Source organism: Ambystoma mexicanum, chromosome 7p (genome assembly GCF_040938575.1).
Source record: "Ambystoma mexicanum isolate Mex_15411 chromosome 7p, UKY_AmexF1_1, whole genome shotgun sequence".
Classification (NCBI taxonomy): domain Eukaryota; kingdom Metazoa; phylum Chordata; class Amphibia; order Caudata; family Ambystomatidae; genus Ambystoma; species Ambystoma mexicanum.
The window spans coordinates 79,097,900-79,114,135 of NC_090939.1; the positions used below are offsets into that span (position 1 = coordinate 79,097,900).

Sequence of the window (16,236 nt, forward strand, 5' to 3'; positions counted from 1 at the left end):
AATGGCTAATCTTAATTCAGTGTTTGCAGAGGCTTACATTTGGAAACCGCAGTATGAATTAGTTATAGGAGGCGATTTCAACTCAACATTAATTTCTGCACTAGGTGAACCTCTGTGCAAAGCAATGGGTGCATATTCTAGGAACTCAGTTGCCACTGTGCGTCGTTGGGCCAACTTTTTGGCAGAGTGGGATATCCTCATTATACCCAAAGGATCGACTCAACTCTCCTATACATTGCAAAGATGCAACAATAAGTCGTTTATTTACTTCTTGGGTGTCTCCAGTAACCTGATGGGAATCAGTTAATATTAATACATTTTTTGGTGACCACGTGATTGTCTGTCGGGATACTAATTCTGGTAGAACACCATCAACGGGTAACATCTTTAGCACTAATAGAGATGGGAAGGCATGCACTCTCAATTCAATGGAATACAAAACTTTGTAGACCATTAGCTGCCTTGGTTAGCCGTGATCTGCTAGAAGAGAATGTGGATCCTGCAAAAGGTCTGTCCTTGCACATGATAGAAATCTGTAATATGAATATGATCCAAACCATCTATGTAGTTTAGCTATTAAACAAAGCACTGTTTCTAAACAATTTCACACTAACAAATAAAGCACTAAAATAGTTGCCGTGAAACGTGTGAAGAAGGACTTGCGAAACATCAAAGCTTTGAAGTGTTCACATTTATCGTATTTAGCATCCAAGAAACACATTTTGCAAAAATTCAAATGGGAGCGCAAACAAATTCATTTTGAGCAAAATCCAGAGGACAACTAGAACATGATCCACCTTCTCTGCAGGCAGAACTATAGAAATGCCTTGGCAATAATGACAAATCCGACAAACGGTCATGTGTAGCTTTTCTTCGTCTATCTCAGCAGAGGTTTGGACTGAATTTATGAAGGAGAAATATAATTTACCTTCTCTCCCATCACTTTGCTAATATTATATTGCCTCAGTGTCCGTGGTCTCGAGAGGATGTAATTTGGGCTATTGGCAGTAATTTGGGCTATTGGCAAACTCAAAAGCTACTGGGCAGAATGGGATACCTGCATGTGTTTTGAAAGACGACCCCTGTTTTTGGGTAAACATTCGGACAAAAACGTTTGAATATTTTTTTTCAGCTGAAATGATGCCTACTTCAGGGCTGTCTGCTATTATCATTCCTATTCACAAGAAAGGCCCCATATCCGATCCCAAAAATGTTAGGCCTATTGTGCTTATGGACATGTCGGCTAAGGTTTTTGGATTCTTATCTTAAATGAACTCGAAAGATTTATATCGTCACATCATACCTTGTCATGTTTCCAAGTTGGATTTCGTAAATCTATGGGCACCTCCCTAAATGCCACCCTACTAGCACAATCTACTAGAAACATCTTAACAATCGCAGGGGGGGTCCCATATTAATGACGTCACTTGATATGTCCCCTGCGTTCGACAGTCATAAGTGTACACTTGTGTAATAAAATGGCTTCCTTTGGTATTCCCCTTCATATAGGATTTATAGGGATGCTACATACCGAGACTAACTACAGAGTACGATTAGATCAAGATGGTTTGCTTACAGACCCTATTCCTACAGAAGTAGGAGTAAAACAGGGATGCAACCTAGCATCGATTTTGTTCAATTTATAGTTATGCGACTTAGATCAACTCTGGAAAAGTCCGGAACATTTTGCTGTTAGATTAGGGGGTTTACGGATTAACCGGTTTGCTTTCGCTGATGACGTCATCTTTTGCGATCGTACACCAGATGGACTCCAAAATAAATTAACCCTTTTTCCTGCTTATGCTAAAAGGTATAACTTGGAGATAAACCCCAGCAAATCAAAAATAATGTTCTTCTCGAATGGTAAAACAATTCGACGTTTCAAATGGCTTATGGGAAGTATGGAAATTGAGCGTGTATTGTCTTTAAGGTGCCCCGGTTAAAACTTGTCAGATGTTAATTCTCTTGCCATGTGGAAGCGTACCCTTGAACTAAAGGCAAAACCCTTAATTTCTCAAATGAGGGTAATCATGCAAAAATATTGTAACTTTTCCTTCAAGACAATTTTGGAATTTTATACACTAAAGGTTGAAGCAATTCTACTTTTTGGCCTTGATCTATGTTTAATGGATATTGGTAATATCTTAAATGCCATTCGAGGACAAATTTGGAAAATTGTACTGCATCTCTCCAAATCTATACCTAATGTGATCATTATTCATGAACTTGGACTCAATTCTTCAGCCTCGAAATTATTTTGGCGGCTTCTAACCAGCTATTCCAAAATGTTGATTCCTCCACCAAACTCACAATAAGATTTGTTGCAGATGTTAAGTCGTGTCCAGCATCAATTGTGCGGTTTGATGGTAAAATGGCAGAATTGCTCAAATGTATTGAGATGAAGCCTATAGATCTCTGGCAGCGTCCCGGTCTGGTAAAAAGAAAGCACCATGAATTTGACTGGGTCAAAGTGATTTGTAAAAATAGGGACTTGCGTATCATGTCTTGTGAAAAAGACTCCATAAATTGCCTTATCTTTTATGTTTTCCATGTCATAAAGCATGCAATTGTTACCTTAGATTTAAATTGGATGAGTTTTATACAAATGCTCGCATAAAAAGCTGAATGTTAAAACAAGGTGTATGTTCTGATGGCGGTTGTCGGTTCTGCACTGCGAAAGTGCAATGGAAACACTAAAAGCATTTGGTAATGTTTTGTAACCACTCGGAACACACAAGAAAACTGGCTTTTGGTAGACATTGGTGCAGTGATTCTGCAAACTCTCGCAACTTAATGTGGACACGATGTATGTGGGGCAGTTCCAACTCCCTGATTTTGTCACTTACTCGTCTATTGTATAGTATTCAATAACAAATTTCTAGTGGCATGGGACAGTCAGTACATTATTGTACACACCAATGGAGTTTGTCCTCGCAGTAAAGTGGATTAAATCTAGAGCTTAAATAACCCGGGCACCTTCCACAGTGTTCCCTAGGATGACGGGTAATCAATAGTGATGTACAAGTGTTCCGCCTCGCTTATATGAATTTGGATGCTCTGTTAGATGTTATTGAGTAGGCACCTTGTTTACTGGGGATTCATACTACAATAACTAATTTGAGTTCAATATGGTCCACAGTATTTGTGTTTGTGTTTTAGTTATAAGGAAAAACTTTATCAAGGGCAATTATTCATTTGAAGTATAGATGACGTGCTACCAATATTTAATGTATTTTTATTATGTGTATTGTTGTATAAGATTTTCTGTTTTGTCTTTTATGAACACGTTTATATTCATAATGTCTATATATTTTTGATAAACCAAATGTCATCTAAAAAATTGTTTATTGTAAAGGTTCATGTGAACACACAAATAAAAAAATTTAAGAGATGACACAGCTGAACAACCCTGTGCCCCCGACCAACAGCTGTGGCACAAGACAGATTGAAGATCGAGGAACCTGCTGCAGCTGTCTGAGGCGGCCACGGAACCATGGCTTGTATAAAAAAAAAGCATACCTCTGTGGTCCGTAGAGGAGAGGACAGGTCGAGTGCATGTCTGAATGCACAGCCGCTGAAAAGGGCAGCGTGAAATCAGAGAGGCGCAGAGAGAGCTGCGGTGGGCATACCGGGGTCATTGCAGCTCAGCGATCGGCCCGACCTTCAGCGCCGTCACCTGAGTGAACCCTGCTCAAGTCCCACTATGCACAGACACCGGTAGGGTCCCACTGAGTGCTGGGCCAGGGGGGTAGATAGCAAAGGAGCTCCCACAGACCATCCAGGCTGTGGAGGGCACTGAGAGTAGAGGTGCAGGAGAATCAAATTGCAAAAGCACAGTGAGGAGTAGAAGGTGAGGGATGACCCACTGCCATGCCACGGGGAGATTACAAGGAGCAATGGGAGGGTCTTAGGAGCCAGAGTAATCACTTCAGGGCCCAGAGACAAGGAAGCTATTGGGCAGATTCCCTGGGCTGGTGTGGAAGACCAGAGCCAGTGAAGAAGAGCAGCGCAGGGAAACGATGTGCCCAGGCTGCCCCATCTGCTGTAGCCCTAATCAGAAAAGGAACCAAAGCCTAGCCACACTCAAGGCCACCAGGGAAGCCCAGGGAGCAGGAGGAGAAACAAGTGCAGACCCCCCCCCCCCCCAGTGTTCCAAGAATCAGGCGGTGGTGAGGAGTGAGCCAGGCGTGCAGTGGGCTTGACCTGTGCTGACCCCTCACTGGAAGCACTCTAGGAACAAGGGTGAGCGGTCTGAGACCCAGGGCAAGCAGCTGTGGGCAACCAAGGCTGGAAGAGCAAAGGGAGCCGGGAGAGAAGAGGGCATCCCCCCACGGAAAGGATGGCGAACTTCCCAATCGAGGTGGATATATGGCAATTTTTCCACAGGACGCGGGAGGCATCTCAGCTAAGATCAGGGCACTCTGTAACGATATATACAGACCGCACGCTCAGATTTGAAGGGGAGAGTTGCTACTGTGAAAAACCTGAAGGTGTTTCACAACTCATTCCCCGAGGATCTCATATTCAGGTGGCCAGGGAAGGGCTATCGCTTTTGGATCCCGACCCTGGGGGTGGACAAGCGAGGGAGGATCATCTGGGTAGGGGGTCCTTGGGGCCTGCGGAGTTGACACTGGAAGGTGAGACATGGTATCCCCCATATTCCCTCTACCTTTATGGGACACTACAACTCCCATAACTCCCCTCCGCCCCGCCCCCTTTTCCTTATCAGCCCAACTACTGAGACGAGGAAGACTCAGACTATGAAGATTACCATTAGTAACATCTACTGGCCTTGTCCCACTAATAAGGCCAGGCATGGTCAGGCATTCAGTCACAATCGCGCGCACCTGAAACTCATGGACCGTTTTTCAAACTATAAAAGGTGGAGCACGGAAAGAGGCGGGGAGGAAGGCAGGGGCCGAGAAGCAACACAAGCTGGATGGTGAGACGGAGGCGGAGCCGAGAGACAGCTGCCGAGAACCAGGCCAGGGCGAACAGACGCCGAGATGCTGACATGCTGCGAGCTGAGGCAGAAGAACGGGTTGCGAGGGAGCCGTGTCGCCAAGAAGCCAGAAGAGTTCAGAGACGGGAGCCGAGGGGCCGACTGGTCCCCTTTCCTCCATGCACCAGCAAACTGCTTGTTTCCTCGCCTGGGCCCCAAGGCCGCCCGGGAGTGTTTGAGGGGCCGGTGGGCAAGACCCTGACCTCGAGTTTAAAACTGAAGGATGCGTGAAAGCAATCGCAGCCTGTGAGGTCAAAGAAAGGGAGAGCCCGGTTTGTGAAACGTGCGATTGTGAAAGTTAGTGTTAAATGCAAGGCTATGCGTCGAAGCATAAAGACATTGAATTGAAAGCTTTTAACCGGCGAGGGGGCCGATGAGAAACAAAGAAACAGAGTGGTGCCGTGTGAGAAGGCACGTTGTTGAACGCTTCGTGAAAGATAAAAGAACAGTAAATAATTATGAAATGTGTTGAAAGCCATTGAAAGGAAGGGCACGAGGAGAAAGAGAGCGTGCAGACATCCCGAAAGGCTAATGTGAAAGTGAATGGACATTTTTGTGAAACAAGGAACAGAGTGCCTGTGAGCCAGTTCTGTGAAACAAAGTGCAAGAGGCACAGATGATACAAATCCAACCGTATTGTCAGGGTTGTCACGCATAGGGGTGATAATACTATGCTGTTGTGAAAGAAGAGTACAAAGGTTTGGGGAAGAATGTTTTGTCCGAGCTCTGAGAAGCGGAGCTGTTTAGCTGGAAAGTGTTTCAGACATTAAGTGTTTGAAGACTGGCAAGGGCAGCCTGTGAAGCTCTGAGAAGCGGAGCTGTTTGAAGCCGGTTGAGGTAAGCCCGAAAGAATCCATTGAAGAGAACTGTGATGCATATTGAACTGACATTGCAATAGGCGACTAAAGCCGAATGGATTTGAGAGATCTTTGAATTGTACATACTACCCACCTTGAAGGAACTTTGTAAGAACCCTATTGAACTGAACTTGGGGAAGGAAGTGGTGAGCCACTTTCATTGCCATTCTGACATTCTTTTAATACTCTTTATTTTCATCCATTTTCCCACACTTCGTTGTTGTGAAATGTTAGGGCAAGTATAGGTTTCTGGCAGACTTTTACCTTTGTTTGACTGACTTGAACAATTTTTCTTTACTTTGATGGTCAAGACTACTCCCATTATAGAATTGGGGCCAGTTAGGAAGTCTCCAGCCCCAGTCAAACTTAATAAAGGTGTTGAAACTTCTTTGTGTCTGTGTCCTTACTTGTGATGCCATGCCAGCCTCACACTACGATCGAGGGGGAAATGGAGGGTGTAGAGTCCATTCAGCTGAGTGTGTGCCTAGTAGAAATGGGCTTAGACGCCTGCATGTCAGGTCTGAAACTTCGGGAAGAGGAGGTGGCCCTGAAGTTAGGCGATCTCGAAAACCACGAGAGAAGGAACATCATCAGGATAGTCTGGCTGAAGGAGAAGGACAGAGAAACACTAGCGGTCGTGGCGTGTGCAGTACAGGGAATCGTGAACCTCATGTTTAATCTGGAAGGCGGAAAGGAGGTGCAACTAGAGGCCCACAGGGGAGGAAAGCCATTCAGCAATTTCCCTAGGCCAGTCATTGCAAAAATTCCTCCGGTTTAAGGTACTGGCCAGAGCAATGGTGCATCAAGACCTTGACTTTGAAGGCTCTATGATCAAAATCTTTCAAGACCTCTGAAGCAGGACTCTAATCGGAAGGTGGGACTGCTGCCCGCTAACAAAACGCTTACAGAACAGGGGATATACCACCGTTGGGCCTACCTCTTTACGCTGCAATTTCAGGTGGTCAGTAGACTACTGGATAACATCGGTGTAGGAGGCGAAACAAGCTATGCACCACCTAACTTCAATGGCGTAGTGAACTACGGAGGCATCCAAGGAGGTAGTGGACAAGGACGAGTGAGCTGGAAGCTGCTCTGCTCCGCAGCTCCCTGGACGAGGCAGGAGTGGCCATATATTCATGAGGCTTAATGGCCACTCACCGAAAAAGCTCGCCTGAAGCCCGCGTCAGGCAGACAGCGATACAGGTATCGAACGATTGCAGCCATGAGTTTGCTGGTACTGTTTGTTTCCACATGTGAACGCTGATATGGACCGGAGGGCTCCAAGACCCAGAAGGCCCTGGACGGAGGATGGGCCATCTAATAACTCTTAATGGTTTACCCATTGTTCTGTTTAATGGTTATAAGTTGGGAAGGGGCAGCAGGGAGTAATAGTGTCCGGGGAATAGAGGAGCGGTTTATCTCAGCGTCCGCACCCACATAAGGGGAGGAAAGCAGCAGGTCAGCATGTATGAGAGGGATGGAAGGTCGAATGCCAGAGAGGGAAGAATGATGACACAGCTCGGGGTGGAGGGGGGAGGGTGCAGGGGTGCTCTGTTCTCTCCGTGGGCACCCTCAATGTTAAGGGCCTCAACTCCACCCACAAAGAGGTCACTGGTGAATTTCTAAAAGCAGGGCTGGATGTATTGTTCATACAAGAGACGCAGTAACGATACAGAGAATAGATCTATCAGGGGTGGGACAGGTGCACATGGCTTCTGGGGAGGCCAAGGGAGGCGGTGTGGCAATAATGATGCACAAATACTTGAAATTATCTGGCATGGTGATAACCAGGAAATTAGAGTGTCGGCTATTAATGATGCAGGGGGACCTGGAAGGAACCCGGGTGGTGCTGGCTACGATCTATACCCCCAACCAGGGCCTGACTCCTTTCAATGCAGCGGCCCTGGATGCAGTCCTGGCACTAGATGGTGACCATACGATTATAAGGGGTGGGGGTGAACTTTAATTTCAGGGCGGGTGACGAGCTGGACAGAGTTCTGATGAAAAACTCACATAAAATAGAGGGAGCAGAGAGGGCCGGGAGCCTCAGGCCTAGCCATAGAAGCAAAAGGGATCATCGACACATGGAGGCAGACCCACCTTTGTCAGAGAGGGTACACTTTTTACTCCAGACCACACTCCACCTACCCCAGAATCTACTATGTACTTATTAATGTGGATCAGAGTGGGCGGATCACGGTGTGTGAACACAGACCGGTGGTTTGGACAGACCACAACATGGTGCACGTACACATAGACGTGGCAGGAATTGGAAGGGCAGACTCCAAGTGAAATGGAGATGCAGTGAAACCATGTGGTGGGACAAGATCTTAAAGGAGCAACTCTGATCAGAAATAAGGGAATATTTTACAATGAATGACTCGGGGGAGCTGGCAGTGAACAGTCTGGGAAGTGGGCAAGGCCACGTGGTTGGGATGCCTTATGAGGGAGGGTGCTAGAAAAAAAGAGGGAGAGGAGACTTACAGAGAAAGCTCTCAGGAAAGCAATTAGAGGGCAGGAGGACAGGATGCAATCAGAGGTGGCCTACATGGAATCACAACTTCCAGGAACTTGAGCTTAAAAGAGCAGCGCTAAAAGCATGTGGGCTAGGAGATACTCTCCGTAAATTAAGGTTTCTAAAACAAAAAAATCTATAAGAAGGGGAATAAGGCGGACACACTGCTGGCAGCAAGGATGAGGGCTCAGAGGGCAGAGAGATGGGTCACTGCAGTGAAGAGACAAGGGGGGGGGGGACCCGAACAAAACCCTTTGAGATTGTGGCTAGCTTTGCTTGCAATTACGAGAAGCTCTACAGGAGTTAATACAAAGAGAGCAGGCCCAAGGAATACCTCGGAGACCTAGCATTGGGGAAGCTCAGCAGAGAGGAGATGGACAGTTTAGAGAATCACCGAAGGAAAAATAGCCGGGGCATTGAGCAGGCTCCCTACTTGGCAAGCACCGGGTGAGGATGGGTACACAATAGGCTTCTACAAACACTTTGCAGGTGTGCTCTTCCAACACATGGCCAAACTCTGTATTAATAAATTGGAAACCGGAGAGGCACCCCATCCTTCAGCAAGACGCTAATATTCTTCATACCTGAGAAAGGCAGAGACCCGGCCTTGTGCCAGTCCTACCGCCCTTTCTCCCTACTTAACCTAGACGAAAAGATGTACACCCGAATCCTAGCCACACGGTTGGAAGGGATGATGCCCTATCTTGTGCACCCTGACCAGTTCGGTTTTATCTGAGGGCGAGAGGGCGCAAATTGCGAAGCCTTAGACCCTGAACCTGATGGACCACATGACCTGGGGAGGGGGATTACGCGCTGATCAGTCTAGATGCGGGAAAAGCATTTGAGGTCGTCAAATGGGGGTTACTCTTCGTAGTCCTGGATAAACTGTGCTTAGGGGAAGGGCGTAAAAAGGCATCCGTGTGCTACGTCGACCCAACCGTGCAGGCAGTAAATGGCCAAAACGTCCCGAGCATTCTGCTTGCAGAGAGGCACCAGGCAAGGTTGCCCCCCGTCCCCCCTCTACTATTTGCCCTTTCAATAGAGGTGATCAGGATTCAACTGAGGAGTGACGAACGGTATCAAAGTGGGAGAGGGTGTACAAGCTCAGCATGTATGCCGACAATGTGCTTCATGTGAGTGACAAAGCAAGCTCAGCCAGAGTTGTACTAAGAGTCCTGCCGGACTATGGAAGGGTGTCAGGATTTAAGATCAACACTGCCAAATCCACCCTCTTCCCATGTGGGAGAGAGGAGAATTTACTCGCGTCGATGAGTTGGGGGATCCCAGTAGAGAGGCGGAACATTAAAGACCCTAGCAGATCTGTACAAAGCAAGTTTCCTCCCGCTGTTGCAGAAGATATTCTCAGGCATAGAGCCATGGTTGCGACGAATGCTGTCCCAACTAGGGAGACTCAACACAATAAAAATGGCACTACATACTAAAGTCCTCTATCTGTGACAAATTCTACCGATGGCAATACTGGATGAGCGTTTCCTAGAGTTGAAGCATAGGGTTAACCGATTCTTGTGGGATGGGCATAAGCAAAGAGTAGCATACAACATTCTGATACAGCCAAAGGCTACCAGAAATGCAGGTATACCACAGCGCAGTTAAGGGTGCTAGTCCCACATCTGCGGGTAGACTTAGATGAGCAATGGGTAAGCATAGAGAATTATCTCCTCTGTCCAGTGAAGGTGGTAGAGTGGCTTTGGGCCCAATGGTCTGCTGTTCTGCGCACAGTTTGCAACCACATGATTCTTGGCCCATTGTGGGAGCTATGGAGGGCAAAAGGGAAATGGCAGAAGTCGCAACATGCCCCCCCCCTGATGAGCCACATATGGGCACCCCCGATATGACATACAAAACCCGCTCCGGTTCCAGGACTGGTACAAGGCGGTCCTCAAGACGGTAGGACAGGTGATAAAGGGGACAGAATATGTGGAGCTGGAGGTCCTGGAAGAAAGCCTGGGTATAAGGCCGCTCCCAGGATTTTAATTCCTGCAACTAAAAGGGGTCTTGATGTCCCTGAAGTGGAAGGATCGGCTCCAAAGAGACCCAACACCCACTGAGACCACACTTAGCACTCCAATGTCCACAAGAGGCCTGATATCTAGGCTGTACCAATGCGCATTAGCGCAAAGGGGTGGTAGAAACATATAAGAAAAGCTGGGAAAGGGATTTAGGGGTGGAGTTTGAAGAACACCAATGGAAAGCTCTGTGCACTAACGCTTACTGGACTTCAATAGTGTGCCAATACGATCTGCACAGCATTGAACTGCTATTTAGGTGGCAGCTAGATCCTTTCCGCCTCTCCAAGATGTTCTCAGGAGTTGGTCCAATGTGCTATGGTAATGCGGGCAGAAAGCAGACTACTACCATAGGTGGTGGGCCTGCCTGAAGTTGCGGATGTTGGGGGGTGTCCTGGGGCAGATAAAGGACCTAGACAGGATTGAGAGTAAGCTGGAGCCACTCCTGTTTCTCTTTGGCATAGAAGTACGAGATTGGGAATGGGGCTGGATCCCGCACATGGTGCACTTCCTACTCCTAGCAGCACAAGCATGTATAGTAATAGGATGGAAGCCTCCAGCTCTGCCAACTGAACAGCACTGGGTGGTAAAAGCGAGGGCTATCTATGACATGAAGAATTTGACTGGTGCACTTCTTGACTGAAAACCGTCCAGAGAGATGGAATGGGCCGTGTTCCTTGGTAAATACGTCCATGAGTAGACCTGGCAGCCCCTGAGGACTAGTCACAACTGTTGAGTCCACTGTACTCAGCAACTGGGGGCAGGCCCACGGACGCACCGTCAGAGAGCCCAGACTAATGTACGGCCGTAAAGGCTAACCTCTGTGTGATGCGGCAACAGCCACCACGCGTGTGCTCGACGCTGAAGCGATGGTCACCTGTCAGTAATCCCAGGTAGGGGTTGACGAGGGGCTAGGGTAAGGGAGGGGGGAGGTGGAGAGATCGAAATTCATACGTACGAAATATACAGCAAAATTAGGGGGCAGGGGAAGAGGGGACAATAAAAGATAAATATATATCAAAAATGCATGTGTGTGTAGACAGAAATGTGTTTTATGATCATTTTTTGGAAAATTACATAAATGTATGGTTAACATGAATGTTTGATTTAGCAAACCTCAGTGTTTTCCGTGGGGTAGAAAAATGCAGCATCTTTGCTCTGTGATTATTTATTTCAAGTGTGTTTTCCAGTAGAATGACCTGTAAAGAACTAAGAGCACGATGTAGACCCATTGGAGTTTAATCAAGCAAAACCATGTCATCCGCATAAGCAAGCCACTGTATACGTTGTTTACCAAGCTGAGGCAGGAATGGAGCAGTTGCAAAAGCTGAGCTCAGATCCCAAATATAAAGATTAACAAGACATGGGGTGAGAACGCAACCTTGCCATACTCCTCTAAAGGTAGAGAACCTTTTGGTCCGGGCCCCATGTCGGTCCAATCTTATTCAGATTGCTCAACTAGCATATACAACTGTATAATCTACAGTTTTGTTTAAAAATCCTTCTGAACGATTGATGTAGTCAAACACTGCTGACAGATCAGTACTGGCAATAAAAAGATAGGTGTCCTTATGCCAATTTTGTTTTTGCAGGCATGCTAGAATGTAACATTTTTATTGAGTGCCAACAGCTTTTCTGAAACCAGTTTCGAATTTCTCAATTCTTCTGGTCCTTTGGACCCCATTTTTGAGTTCCAATTAAATTAGCAAAGCAAAGATCTTACTGGTTGTGTCCGGCAGTGCTATAGGACGATAATTAGAAGGCGATAACGGGGTTCCCTTTTTAACAATAAGGACAACATGAGCTTCTAAATAAGAAATTGGAAATATCTATTAGAGGAGTATCTCGTTAAATGTCGTAAGAATCTCTGGCCATAAGGTAGGTGCAGATTTCCTAACACTATTGGGTACCCCATCTGGTTCTGAAGCGCAAATGTTTTTAATTTCATAATTAACAGGGTAAGTACCTCCAAGCCAACTGGTTGCAACCAACAAGGAACTGGAGAAGTAAATATTGAGCAATAGTAACGCTAGGCAATCCATAAAGGCTCAAATTGAATTAAGCAAGTGTCTTCAATAGGATTACCTTCGGTAGTCTGTGGATTACATATTTCTGAAATAAATACAGTGAATGTACTGTTTCTGTTAGGTTTAATTTCACTTAGGTTATGGATAGGCATGCTACAGGCCTCGCTTGCTAGCATTCCTGCTTGGAGGTTGTGATACTTGCTTTGGGTTTTAAGTCTTCACCGTTTATTTATAGGTTAGCAGTGGTATCTGGCTTCCCCGGTTCCTGTCTGTCTGTGTGCTTCTCTGTGAGTGCTATGTCAGATTGTTTGATATCATGGGAGTCTGTGGCTTCTCCCTACCCCTACTGTTCCTCCAGTGGTTATTGGGAACAGTTTCCTGGTCACCAATGGGTTTGACCTATACATCATTGCTCTTAATTAATATGTAACCTTATAAAAGGATTTACCTGCATCTCCAGTGCATTTTCTTCATCATTACTTTCGGGATAGTGGTTGGCTTTCCCCCTGAGCTCTTGTTATTTGCAAGGCCATTGTCTTGTTCGTGTGTATGAAGTGTTCTATTGTTGCAGCATCTTTTAGTATAGGTTCGTAACATGCTGTAATGTTATGGGCATGGGAGAGTTCTTATAGTGGAAGGCAAAATGTAGGTTCTTGCAGGTAATTGGTTATATGTTTGGTTTAGACTCCAAGCCCAGCGGTTCGTGTAATACAGGATCCTTATTAGCTTTTGATTTATTTGAAGGACATTTCAGTTAAAGTACCACTCCAGAAGGTACTAACATTCCCCTTGGTGCTTCTTAAATATACGAGTGTGGTGCGTGCAGGGCTGGCTTAAGATGTGGGGGCTTGTGGGATTCCTTTTCAAAATGGCTTCGGGTCCCCCTTGCCAACAGCTAAGAAAACCAGTACGAGGCTCCTGTGTGGTGTATAGATTATAAGGGAGAGATGAGAAAATGCAAAGGAGGGGGAGAATAGCTGCAGATTATTACAGGTAGCCAGCAGAGAGCTGAACACTGAATGGCAACTGAAAAGCTATTAAACAAGGAGATGAGAACACTGCTTGGTACTGCAGGCATGAGGGAGGTGATGGCCTGACAGTCCCGCAAAGGCAGTCTGTGTAATATAATGGAATATGTAATTTATATAGCGCCTTTTCCCATTGGTATGGCCTCAAAGTGCTGTAGGTGAATGCCCTTGGGGGACCGAAGTCCAAGGTATGGGTAATTCGTCGGAGGAGTTTAGAATGCATGTGTGCATTTTAGCCAATACGAAGGTAGGGGTGGCAAAGTCCCTGCTACCTATGTAAAGCAGGCTTGTGGATGGGTGCTGTGAGGTTGTCAGAAGAGGATGCGAGTGCAGGAGACTGCTTGCGTCCAGCTAGACCAAATTTTTTGTCATGGGATGTAGCTGCATTCTAATGGCAGAGGTGTTGTACAATGTGTCTTGAAAAAGTGTATGAATGCAGATGCGTGCGGGTCGGGGGGGCGTGCCTGCGGATATCTTCCATTGATCTGGCTTAAGATACAAACCTGTGTGTCCAGGTTGGTTTCTTGGTTTCGTAGACATGGCGAAGATTCTGTCCTGTGGTCTGCTGGAGTATATTCCCACCGTTTCTCAGTACATTCTGAGGGGTTCATTGCTGCCAGGGCCTATATGGCTGGGGGTTAGATAGCCTGATGTGCTGCATGGGATCGTCTGGATGCGGCGGGGAAAAGCCAGGTCTTGAGGGCCTTCCAGAAGGCAAGGTGACACTCTAAGCGGTGGATTCTAACGGGAAATGTGTTTCAGATTGTGGGGGCTTGGACGGAGGAGGGGGACCCTCCTGTTCTTTATTTGAAGGGAGGGATGGCAAGGATGAGTGCAGTGCTTGATCGCAGGTTTCTGTTGGGTTGGTATGGGGTGAGCTTGTGTTAGAGGTATTCTGGGTCTGGCTTGTGCAGGGCACAGTGGGTGATGCACATGGCTTTAAAAGTGGACCATCGGCTGATGGGGAGCCACAGGAGGACATGGAGGGCGGCTGTGTTGTGCTCTCTGGGGCCAAGTGCTAGGAGGCACCTAGCAGCATTGTTCTGGACCCATTGGAGCTTTCTGAGTTGATGGGCAGGGTCCCCAGGATGGGGAGTTAAGCGTAGTCTAGGCGGGAGAGGACGATGGTCATGATAGCTGTGACTGTGGGGATAGGAGAAGTAAGGTAAGATGTGTCTGAGAATGCAGAGGTGTAGATAACAAGATTTAGATAGAGTTGATGTGGTGTGAGAGTGATAGATCTGCATCCATGGTACAAACCAGATTCTATTTTCTGTTGGAAGAGGGCCTAGCGAGAACGGCCAAGGGAAGTTTGCTAAGTGTACATTTAATCTACTGAATTATATAAATATTTTGCTGTCTGTTAGACTTCCAACACAGGAGAAGCTGCTTGGGGAGAGGTGGAGGGGAGACCGCCTCTGGCTCTAGGCCCATTGTAACTGAAAAGGTTGAAAGGCCCGGGTGCCATCCCTGCTTGAGCAGGTGCATGCTGTTCGTGTGCATAGGAGATCTGAGTGTCTAGTGACTCTGCTTGTCTGGTGATGTGCATTTGTGCTCCTGGTGGCTTCTGGAGTATTGTGACAGATTAATATGCATGTGCATGGTAGATGAGGGGGCAGGGGGGAGTATGCTGTGTGGGGTTTTCCCATTGTGTGGGTCAACAAGTGGTTGCTATAGTTATGGGACATAGTCCAATGCGAGTGCATTGTGAGCAGTTGGGTAGGAGTATTCTACTGATACGAGTGTTATCTACTAGTGAGGATGGTTTCACTGGTTTGCTTTTTCCTCAAGGGATGGGTGAAGGCTACATTGATAAATCTCGCTTTGCACTGGAGGCTCAGATCTCCACTCTAGTCCTTTTAGTGTAGTTTGGGCATAGGGCTGTCTAGGTCAGCATGCACAAGGTCTGCTTTTCTACTTCCTGTATATCCTGGTACAGTTTTTGGGTGACCTGTGGCTCCCTCCATGTCATAATCCCATGCCTTTGAGTGTATTCCTGCAGTTCTTGATGTAACGTTGTGATCTGTGTCCAACTACTTGCTCGTGTGTATGTAGGTAGAAGAGCGAGTTGAATGTGTGGTTACATTTCTATAGATGTGTTTTAAAGAAGGGAGGTGTAGTGACTGGCTGTCCTGGTGGCCATCTTTGAATGCTGGTAGATTGATGCAAGTGTGTGGCTGACTGCTCAGCATAGTGTTGATGAATGCTTGGTGTGTGTCAGTTGGTGGGCTGAGCTGGAGTGCATGAGAATGGCTGCGAAAGTTGGTCTATCATGAAGAATAACTTGCGCCTTTAGTAAAAATATATGATAGTCAATTTGAGCCAAGTCCGATTCCACAACCCCACTTAGTAACCTTCGCTGGAGGTTCGCCTCCAGTTCCAAAGCACATCAGCAAGGCATTGTGGGTACGCAAATTAGCTCAAATGCAAACCTTTTTCTCCAGGAAAGTCTTTCCTTAGAGGGCAGTGCTACTTTATACTTGGATTAAGCAACCCAAAAAGGATTTTGCAAGGCTGTCGGGACAACTACAAACCTGGTTTCACCCGTATTAGAAATCATCATTGCAGTATAGTACTGACAGCACTGTGGGTGAAGCATTGGGGCATGTATACAATGTACCAGAAAAGTTATGGTGTGTTTAAAAAGGCTGGGAAAAAAATCTCTTGCATCTGAAATGTCCAAACAAGATAGTCCATTTGAGCCAAGTCGCCTTGCTGATGTGGCTCGGAACTGGAGGTGTTATGGCATGTGTGACTTGGCTCGAACGTACTATCTTACT

The 16,236-nt window shown here is 46.5% G+C and overlaps 1 protein-coding gene across 4 annotated transcripts in view; it reads left to right on the plus strand.

Moving 5' to 3' along the window:
* NDC80 (NDC80 kinetochore complex component) overlaps positions 1-16,236 on the plus strand; it is a 735,052-nt gene that overhangs the window by 387,732 nt on the left and 331,084 nt on the right. The gene's annotated exons all lie outside the window — the stretch shown is intronic.